The following is a 12,049-nucleotide window of genomic DNA, read 5'->3' on the forward strand; positions in this document are numbered from 1 at the left end:
GCTTTCCGCTTTACTGTGGTTCGTTTCCAATGCACGCGAGAAAAATACGGGTTACTATCGTAAGCGTACATTTAGGCGGAATGTTCTGAATGAGAATTTGCAATGTAAGTTAGTACAACAAAAATAATGATTTACTCGTCTCTTTCAGCAAATAATAATTTAGTGTTTCTTCAAAAACTTTTATTAGTCTGCTCAAAATTCTCAATTCACTTTTAAATTTCGAGTGCTATAGTGCGTTTCACCGGATGCTTGGAAAAGGAACTCGACATTCCAGATCACATGGAATTTCGATTGAACGGGTCTGTGAACGATTATCTCGGTTATGTCAACGGATAGCACCTAACAGTTTTCAGCAAACTTGTTGCAGTCACCATTCAGATCCTTCTGGCAGGTAATTAGTTGAGTAGTACTCCACCAGGGGCACTTTAGAAAGAGTAGGGAAGGGCAATCATATGCTTAGAAAAGATTGAATAGTTTAACCATGCACATGAATTTCAGTTTTTGAAAGAATGCTGACTCCAGAAATGTTTTCAAGGAACTCAAAGTTTATCAAAGTACAGAAATATTGTCGTGAATACGACTTACTTTACTATGGGGTGCCTTTTTAAAATTTACCGTCTTAGAGAGTGATAAGTTTTTGATCGTGAATATCTCTTGTTGTATCTAACGTATAGACATAATTTTTGCTACATGCCATCGGAAATATGATCACAATTTTATGATAAAATTTTCAGTTTTGTGACATAGTCTCAAATAATTCAAAATTAAACTTTTCTGAAATGTTTGGTATAAACGAGTATCAAAGAGGATAATTCATATGGCGCGTTTGCCTTTCTCGTATTTTGAAAGCTCATAGCTCAGTGATCTGTGGAAGGATTTATATAATCTAACTACCAATCGAATCGAAATTTTTCAACTTAAACGTGTATAGCAAAATCATTGAAGTATTTCAATAGTACACTATTGAAAAACCTATCTCATTTGACCCATGCCAACACCAGCCAATCAGAACGCGTTCTGAGGAAGAGAACAAAATAGCTGCTGCTGTACAACAAATCGTCCTATAAAAATGTTCCGAAAAGTGGTGAATATCGCAGTGGGTTCTTCAATTTGGTCCTTCTGAATGCTAGAAACGAATCCGTACAGCATATTGATAGTTTCTTTCAATGAATTATGCAAATCCGAAATGAAATAATCGACATTAAAATTCTATATGCGGCTATTTTTATAGCCGTTAGGACCGCCCATTAGTGAAAAAGCTACAAACGAAATCACATAAAAGGAAATCTCTTAAAAAGATTGAATCAGTTTGGATTCTATCGCCACTGCGAGCAGATGTGTTTTGTGTCGTCTGCAAGCTTTCGACAAGAGCGATTACGTCACAGCTGCCAGTCATTAGCATTGGGAAAAAAAAAACAACGGTGGAGAGCATTGCACAAGATCAGCCGTTCTAATGGCTCTTAAAGTTTTCTAAAGAACTATTAGGATTTGTTGTTTGCAAATCGAAGGTAATTATTCTCAGTTTAGTGCAAATCAAGAACAGTTTGGTTAGATTTGTGCACTTTTCGTTGTGTGAAATTCACAGTAATCTAGATCAAGTGAAGCCTTCTTTGTTTTTGCGAAAAATGTGAGATAGGGGAATGCTTGCATAATTCATACAATTGATATTCGGAAGTGTTAAGGAACATGTCAGTTGTTTTCGTATTCACGACATCCAGTTATGTCGCTGACATTACCCACCCGCCTTTTTGTTTTCGGAATCACTCTATCAGATGGAGTTAGTGTGCTTAAATACAGTTATTTGAATATCAAGATGATACTCTAACTCGAAAACTTATTTCTTAGAGTGATTTCGTTCTCTTGAAAGTTGCTTGGTTGTTGCCATGGTCTACATTAAAAATAAATTGTTTGTTAAGGACTCACCCACCGGATGGCGCTAGTGCGTTCGTAAATTTGCCAACGTTCGGTAGTAAAATGATTTTGTTGGACTGTCAAACAACTACCGAACAGTCCTGTATACCAAATGAAATTATCTAACGAATGGCTTGGTAATTTTGTTGTTTTGGTTTAAATTCTGGTAAAATTTCAACAACCAGTAAAAATTTTTCAATTTACTATAGTTTAGGTTATTATTATTAGGATATTTTTCAACGTCTGTGATTTTGTCGGACAGTGTTCAGAATATCTGAGCAGAACTATCACGACGAAATGGGATCTCGGGGATACTGTTCAACACTAACTGTATTTATTAAGACGGCTTTTATAAATTTTAAATTTATTTAAGATTTTGCTTTTCTTTTCAACACTGGATTTCGGATGAACTAACAACGCGACTGTACTCCACGATTTTCTACTACTATTACTAATTATTTATACATATTTACAAGGATGGCTTTTATCGTATCAAAGAACGTTCACTGGCAACTCTCCAACGATTGGATCAGTGCCATCAAAGAGAGTTGGAAATCATCGCAACAACAAAAACCCGGCATGGCTCATTTAACATAGAATCGACACCAGTGCGAGAGTGAATTTCTCTCGATGACATTTCTGAGAATCAAAGGTTAGCACGCTGCTGTGGGGATCCTCTCTGAAGCAACAGACGGTCGCTTATTCTCGTTTCGCGATCCGATTCTATACAGGCAGTTGATTATTGCGATAGAATCATTTTACTATTGCCGCTTATTCTAACTATGTGCATATAATCTTTGTATAAGTTGTGTCTATGAAAATGTCTGTGAATGCTCCACACAAGGGTTTTTAAATATTGCAACCTAGTACGAGAATCATCAAGTTGAATCATCGACTTGATTTTTTGTGATAATTGTCAACTTGCGATTCTCTCTTGGGAAATTCCACACAGCAACGATCATTATCAGACTGTAATTTTTTTAAAGGCCGCGAAATACTCAGAGTATGAAGTGGAGCGAAGGAATGTAGAAAAATTCTCTCGCGGTTCATGCATTGAGAGACTCGAGTTCTTGTAGCATCTTCTACCGGGTTGAAAATGTTGTATACAATATAGATAGCAATATAGCAGCTTCTGTCAAATTTTCGGCAATCACCAACACTGCATATCTACAGATATTCATTCATTTTAATTTCACATAGAAAGATTTTGTCGTGCCTTTTCAAAATTTACCCTCTGAGAGAGTGATAAGTTTTTGATCGTGAATATCTCTTGTTGTATCGAACGAATCAACTTAATTTTTGCTACATGCCATCGAAAATATGATCACAATTTTATGATAAAATATTCAGTTGTGTGACATAATCTCAAATAATTCAAAATTAAACTTTTCTGAAATGTTTTGTATAAACGAGTATCAAAGAGGATAATTCATAAGGCGCGTTTGCCTTTCTCGTATTTTTAAAGCTCATAGCTCAGTGATCTGTGAATGGATTTTTATAATCTAACTTCCAATAGAATCGAATTTTTTTCAACTTAAACGTGTATAGCAAATTCATTTGATCCATGTCAACACCAGCCAATCCGAATGCGTTCTGAGGAAAAGACCAAAATATCTGCTGCTGTACGACAAACCGTTCGAGGAAAATGTTCCGAACAGCGTTTAATATCATAGTGAGTTTCACAATTTGGTTCTTCTGAAAGGCAGGAATGAATCCCGTACAGCACCCTGATAGTTTCTTTCAATGAAATGCAAATCCGAAATGAAATAATCGAAATTAAAATTCTATTTGCTGCTATTTTTATAGTGGTTAGGACCGCCCATTAGTAAAAACGCTACAGACGAAAACACGTAAAAAGAAACCTCTTAACAAAAATTGGATCAGTTTGGATTCTGTCGCCACTGCGAGCAGATATATTGTGTGTCGTTTGCAAAGCTAGTTACGTAACAGATTACGTCTCAGCTGCCAGTCATTTGCATTGGTGAAAAAAACAACGGTGGAGAGTATCACACAAAATCAGTTTTCTAAAGAACTATTAGGACTTGTTGTTTGCAAATCGAAGGTAAATATCCTCAGTTCAGTGCAAATCTAGAACAGTTTGGCACTTTTCGCTGTGTGAAATTTACAGTAATCGAGATCAAGTGAAGCCTTCTTTGTTTTTGCGAAAAATGTTCCAGAGTTTAATGTCGTCGAGAATTACGCAATTTGACCCTTCTGAATGCTAGAAATGAATCCCTACAGCATATTGATAGTTTCTTTCAATAAATTATGCAAATCCGAAATGAAATAATCGACATTAAAATTCTGTATGCGGCTATTTTTATAGCCGTTAGGACCGCCCATTAGTGAAAAAGCTAAAAACGAAATCACGTAAAAAGAAAGCGCTTAACAAAAATTGGATCAGTTTGGATTCTGTCGCCACTGCGAGCAGATGTAGCAGAGCTAGTTTCGCTTCCGACAAGAGCGATTAGGTCACAGCTGCCAGTCGTTTGCATTGGTGAAATAAATTAGAGGGTTGTATTCAAGACACGACCGAGCACAATAACATTAAAAATGGAACGTTTCTAAGGTCTTCATAATATATACAAAAATAAAGAGATGATGATACACTAAACTAAAAACTTTTTCAATTGACTAATTACAAACTTGCTCTAGTTTAAGCGCTTAGATTGTTGGCGAATGATAAAATTGACAATTAGATTTTTTCTTGATAATTAATTATATTCAATTTTGATCCCTTTCCACAATTTTTTACATTGTTAAGATTTTGAATAACGTCCTTTAACTAGAATTCAAAGTTACTTGAAAGCTCAATTTTAGATACAAACAACCTAAAGATTTAATCCTGAACAAATTAAACTGTTTTATTTTATGACAATAATCTTCGAGAAACATACAAACTTATTAATTTTATAAACAGTTAATCGATCCAAGAGAAGATTTTATTTATTTTAACGAAAAATGTTGTACCAGTAAGCTCAGTAATAGTGTAATTTTATTAATCCTTCTTCAAAATCGTCGATAATCTTCGGAAAGTGTCGGTAAATAATATGGCAACAATACGAGGAAGAAAAATGTGAAACAGTCCGTATAAAATATTTAGTTACTTACATTGATTTTCGCTTTGGCATATTAGGAATATACGAAATGGATACGCAACAAAATTCAGAAATTTTGTTCATATTGTAACTTGATGTTATTAACACATGAATGAACATTGTCATAGTTACAACGCGTGTTTTGAAGCAAATAATAATTGAACTGAAACTGGCGGTTAACCAAATTCTACGAGGGTTGCTATTCAAACGGTACATGTAAAATCGCAAGTAAACTTACCTTTAGTTTATCTTTGATACTATATGATATTGTATCTAATTGTACTGTATATGTGAGCCTGTGGAACTCATTTATACTACCAAACCGAGGAGGCCGCTTTTAGATAAGTTTCAGAATTTAATTTTGAATCTTTTGAAGCGTTTAATACCTGGTGGGACAACAACTTGTTCAGTCACATATAATGAAGAAGAAGTTTCTATGATTATCATAATAATACAACTTTATACTGAATCCATTTTCGCGCCACCGTTTTGATCGTATGGGAATGGAGATTTAAGTATGCAAACCGATCCGTTGACAAATTAAAACATTTTTAAGCTTACAATATTGAAGCTTTGGAATCATTTAAATGAGGAAATTCCATTAACAAATCATCGAGGAACAAGCGCTGTAAATTAGATCCGAATTAGATCTATTGCCGATAATTCTAAATTAGCCTGATAGTTACCAGAGAACCAAAATAAAATACTCAATTCAAATAAATTTTTCAATGGAATGCAATTGAAATATTCAAATGACGTTTTCTCATAAGTTTAAGTTAAATGTTTCCGAATCGATTGGTTGTTGAATTATATAAATCCATCAACAAATAACTGAGGTATGAGCGTTCAAAATTATGGCAGAAAAATGTTACGCGATTAGTTTTGCATGTTTTAATTTGACACCCAGCCTCGGGAAGCGAAGTGTCAGGCATTTTAATGGCAAAATCGACCAACAATTTGCTAAATACATGGGATGTTTCAAAAGAACCGATAACCATGCTGATTCGGTTCTTCAATAGCTAGATGATATATAAGATATTCAAGCGAACACGAAGCGGTGTTGTGCAGACAGCAGGAAGTTTCACCAACACATAATGCAAAAGCGACAATCCAGCAAGTGAACGCATATACAATCCAGTCATCAGCTCACTGGACGAGCTTCTTGTTTCATTCGCAGTCAAACATCAACTAGGCAAAGAAATATTGTGCAGCCTATATTTATAGATTTCTCTTCATACTACGCAGAACGATGTGGTGTTTTTTATGCATGACGCAAAGCCTCCTATGCCGAACAATAAGTTGACGTCATTTTGTAAAGCAGGGATTGGTGGATGAAAACATAGGTCGATTCCAACCATTTTTTCAATAGTATGCTATTGAAATACTGAAACGACGTCGTCATACATGTTTAAGTTAAAAGTTTCCGAATCGATTGGTTGTTAAATTATAACAATCCATCAACAAATGACCGAATTATTAACGTTCAAAATTATGACACAAAAAGGTTACGCGGCTATTTTTGAAACTTTTAATTGACACCCGGCCCCGTATAGTGAAGAGTAAGGCATTTTTAATGCCAAAACAACGAAGAGTGGACAACGGTGGAGAGCATCACACAAAATCAGCCGTTCTAATGGCTCTAAAAGTTTTCTAAAGAACTATTAGTTTTTTTTACTCGCAAATCGAAGGTAAATATCCTTAGTTTAGTGCAAATCTAGAACTGTTTGATTTAATTTGTGCACTTTTCGTTGTTTGAAATTCACAGTAATCGAGATCAAGTGAAGCCTTCTTTGTTTTTGCGAAAAATGTGAAAAAGGGGAATGCTTGCATAATTCATACAATTGATCAACTAATTGATATTCGGAAGTGTTAATGAACATGTTAGTTGTTTTCGTATTCACGACATCCAGTTATGTCTCTGACATTACCCACCCGCCTTTTTTTAGTTTGAGACACTTTGTGTCCTTTCAACCCGCAATGTTCACAAATCAAATCTGTATAATTTCGTTCAAATTTGTTCTCATGATGTTTTTTCTCTGTGTTGATTGTTTCTGTTGTGATCGTAAGCTTTGTATCTGTTAAAATCGTAGTTTTGACTATATTTGTTATTGTACCTGAATGTTTGATGTGTATTTTTGTTGTAATTACTTGCGCTGGGTTTATTGTCGTATTGTGTTTCCCTATTTTGTTTATTTCTGTAACCTCTATAACCTAATTGCTCATGAATTGGTTTCTTAATTGAGTTTTTATTTTCAGGTGGACCATATGAACTATGACCGGGGACTGTTCCGAACTTAGGGAAAAATGAATTAACTTTCAAGGTGCGCGCATTGTCTTTCGCCATACACCACGTAGTTACGAATCGGTCCATAGATTCTACCTCCAACTTTTCTTCATTCAACAACAACTGCTTTAAGTTCTCGTCCCGCAACCCAGCAAGAACTCTGTCTTGAATGGCTAAATCTTTGAATTCGCCGAAACCACAGAATTCCGCCTGCAGTTTAACTGCTTGGGCAAAATCCTCGGCCGACTCATCTGGTTGTTGAACCCGATGACTGAATCTAAAACGTTGAACCAAATCTGGTTCAGTTTTGTCGAATTTTTGCCTTAATTTACTAATAATATCATTATAACTCGCAGCATCCATCGCGTCTTGTTTATAAATTAATTTGAGTTGTGAATACCTATTCGCGTCTTTCTTTCAAAGTGTGCTAAGTAATAACTCACCACCTTTGTGAGAATCGTACCTGAATAGCCTACCGATGTATAATCTGAAAAAACCAGCGATTGTGTTCACGGCAAGTGAAGTGCATACTAATCTGCAACGTGTCAATGGATCAAAAGGACCAGGATCGGATGGATTGCCGCCTTCATTTATAAAAGAATGCTCTTCTGCCTTAGCTTTGCCGGCTTCACTGCTTTTCAATCGTTCCTTAGCTGAGAGGTATTTTCCGGCGAAGTGGAAAGAAGCTTTAATCGTTCCGATTCATAAAACTGGTAACGTTCATGACGTCGATAACTACAGAGGCATTTCCATTCTGAGTTGCTTACCAAAAGTTTTCGAACGTATGCTGTTGGAGTATCTCTATCCCGCAGTAAAGCACATTATCAACACTGATCAGCATGGCTTTGTCAGAAAACGATCAACAACGACTAATATGATGAGCTACGTTTCTATACTGATTGACAAACTCGAAAAACGACAACAAGTTGATGCGTTGTACGTTGATTTCTCTAAAGCTTTCGATTGTGTACCCCATCTGCTCGAGAATAGAAAAATTGAGGCGTGTTGGTTTCCCCGACTGGCTGACAGATTGGATTTTTTCGTATCTCACAAATCGTATAGCCTCAGTTGGTGTAGGATCTATTCTTTCTGACCCTTTCAACATTATAATGACATTGAATGACCTATGTAGAGAATTATCGTCGCTTGAAGTAATGTATGCAGACGATCTCAAATTGTATCGCATCATTACTAGCCTTGTGGATTGCTGTGCCTTACAAATGGACGTTGACAAAGTTATTGACTGGTGTGACAGAAACGGTATGAGTATAAACATAAAAAAATGCAGTGCAATTACTTTCTCACGATCGCAATCTCCGATCGTATTTGAATACTCTATGATGGCTGTTCCAGTTCAACGCGTTTCTGCTGTCAAAGATTTGGGCATCGTCCTTGATCGTAAGCTTCGTTTCACCGAACAATTATCTCTAGTTACGGCAAAGGCTCACGCAGTTTTGGGACTTATCAAACGCAACACCAGAGACTTTGATGATGTGTATTGCCTAAAGACAGTTTACGTCGCTTTAGTACGCAGTATTTTGGAATACGGAGTAATAATCTGGGCACCCTACCACAACGTTCACATCGATCGAATCGAACGAGTTCAAAAATGTTTCATTCGGTTTGCACTACGACGACTTCCATGGCAAAACCGTCTTCAATTACCTAGCTACGAAAATCGCTGCGCTTTGATTAATCTTCCTACACTACAAAACAGACAAATTTTCCTTCAGCGACTGTTTGTCTTCGACTTGCTTTCAAATAACATCGACTGCCCAGCGCTTTTGGAGAGATTGCATTTTAATATTCCTGGAAGATCATTGCGGAGAACAGACTTTCTTCGACGATCAGTCCATCGCACACAGTACGGTCAAAACAATCCTATGGATGTTTGTTGTCATCGCTTCAATAGTGTTTATCATTTATTTGATTTTACAATGAACAAAAACGCATTTAAAATAAAAATATTTATGTTAGGTTAATGATAGTAGTTGTATAGTAATAGTCTGTGCGATAATTTTATTTTAATCGAAGACAAATTTAAATAAAAATAAACGAAAGGGCCACATACGTTCATAAAATAGGATTTCCTTTTAGCTTCTGTAACCTCATTAGCTTCAAAAGTGTATGCTAAACGGTCTGCCCAGTCCCCAAAGGAAGTTCCTTTGCGATAGGGCTCTATGGATGAAGCCATGCCTCCCAAATTCATTTTGATAAAATATATTATATGACTATTGTGCAATATGTAATTTGTGTAATGTTCAATATACAGTAAAAACAGTAAAATAAAAAAAAACAACCGAAGACCAATCAGTCCTAAAGTGCTCACAGAAAAAATTATGTTCAAAATGACTTACCAGAAAATATATCCGACCTTTGCTAGCTGATAATATTAATCTTAATTATAAGCCCAACTCTCACGATCAACTTTCCACAATTCTATTCAATATCGATATCCGTCGATGTTCGATCGCACAGCCTTTCTACAAAAGAAAGACAAAAAGGCCAGTTCGAAACCGTCCCAAGCAAACTCAACAGAAACTTTAATTGGGCACGGATGAGTGTCAGCCAGCACCAATTGAATCGAACACTACCGGAAGAAGAGTCACATCACCGTAAGCTCGATGAACAGCCGCGATTCAGGTCAACGGAAGCGAAATAATCTTTTAACTAGATTTTAGTGCAGTGTTGGGTGTGTATCGAGTTTTTCATTGTTTGTTTCTATTTTGTTGGTTTTACTCATTACATCATATATGTACGCTGAGGAACAGATCGAGACGTGAAGAAAAACACCGCCGAACCATTCTTCAAGCTGATGAGTGCAATTAAATCCGTCGGATTAAGTAATAATTTGAATAAGGCTGTTCGTCTCTCTCGCTCTCTTTGCATTTCCTCTGTTCGGATGCAGCCTCCTCGGGGGTGCATGAGCGAAATTACAAAAGGGGCGAGTACACGTAATTGTTGTGTTCCAGTTTCACAGGTCGGATGAAAGCAAATCTTAGGGAGAAACCACCGAAAATTCAAAACACAGCCAAATCAACGAAATTATGACCGCTGATTAACCAAATTTTTGCGGTATACGGAAAAACATCAATCTGCAAAGAAAAGACAGCTTCGCAATGGGCATTGGCATTCGGTAACATCGTCGGCGTCAATTTTTCAACCGCTAACTGCTAGCTTGATGATTAATTTTTTCTGCAAACAATAGGTATGCTTATTTTTGAACAACAACAGCAAACGTCATCTCGGGACGAGATGGTAAGTCACGTGATCACTTGCACAGTCCTCTAGCAGAAGCACTCTTCATCTTTTACGGTATCTGATTCATTTTTAATTGCTAATTTAAGGCGGGGTTTTCCGAATACCGAGGCTTGTTATTGAGGTTTTGGCAAATTTGAATTAAATTGATTTGATAGTTTATATTGAACATTGTTTGTAAACTTTGTTCGTAAGATTAACCGTTTTGTTGGACCAGTTATGATTTAACTGTGCAAATTGGATGGCATCGACTAAGAAATTTTGGTTTCAACATCTTACTTAAAAATTTAGGCCTTAGGTGTGCTGAATTGCATAAGCCTCAGCTCTTGGGTCGATTAATTTGTCCAACTGTATTCACAGAGGGAATTCACAACGCTTTGCACTAGGGAAACTTACAACTGATCCAAGGTAGTTTTTTTATGTGGAACACATCTTTGTTTTCTATATAGGGGTGCAAATTAGAATATTATAAATGTAAATACTAACATAAGGTTATGTAAATACAACTAGAAATGTGGTCAGCTTTTGAACACTTACAGCTCAGTAAGTTTAGTTTCAATCAGTAATATTATTTCATCAATTGATTGGAAATATTTCTACGTATTGATTTAAATGTTCACAGCCATGTAGTTTTAATTGTATAGTATTGAAACGTAAACTAATAGCTAGCAGTGTCATATTTTGTGTACTAAAAATCTCCGGCATACCGGATTTCACTGCCATAGACGAATTGAGGTTTTTAACCACGCAGAAGGTCCGCTCTCCGAAGACGCTGTTTGAATGCGTCTTCTCGTCCCGACGCATAGTGGTCCAAAACTGAAAAAAGACGGTCAAAAGTCTGTACTGACATTCACTGATTTTTAAGAGCTGAAGTGTCTTCGAAGGAATTTTACAAGATTATATTACGCTTCTTTTGAAAGTGGTACCCTAATTTTGTTAAGGGGGTAGTACCAATTTCGAGAAAATATAGATTTTTTTTTCACAAAAAATTTTTTTTCTATCTCATTTTGAAGAAAAAAACATTTCAAGTATTTTTGCTGAAGATATAAATAATGTAAAAAAGTTATTTTTTGAGAAATATTTACTTTATTTTAAAACAGTTTTTTAGATTCATCTACGATTTACCTCTATTACCTAAATATCTACTACAAAGCGTGCGCATAAACAAGCTCATGCTTGCACGCCCAACTTAAGCCAAATTGTTGTCATTTTTATTTTGTTTACTTTTTGACAATTACCAATATTAGAAAAAATCTAAGTGGAACTCGATGCTATTTTTATGCCTTTTCAAAGTTAGTTTTAAATATTGAAAATCCGAAAAGTTATCGAAAATTCAACACATATTAAAAAACCTGTTTTAATCCACCTAGTGGTGTAATGATGCCTTTCTCATATCAATCATACTATCATATATAATAATGTGATATTCTTAAAAATAATTTTCTTTGGTTCTTAAAAGAATAACCGAAATCGGTTTGTTTGACCGTCTTTTGATGAA

This window comes from Malaya genurostris, chromosome 3, assembly GCF_030247185.1.
Source record: "Malaya genurostris strain Urasoe2022 chromosome 3, Malgen_1.1, whole genome shotgun sequence".
NCBI lineage: Eukaryota > Metazoa > Arthropoda > Insecta > Diptera > Culicidae > Malaya > Malaya genurostris.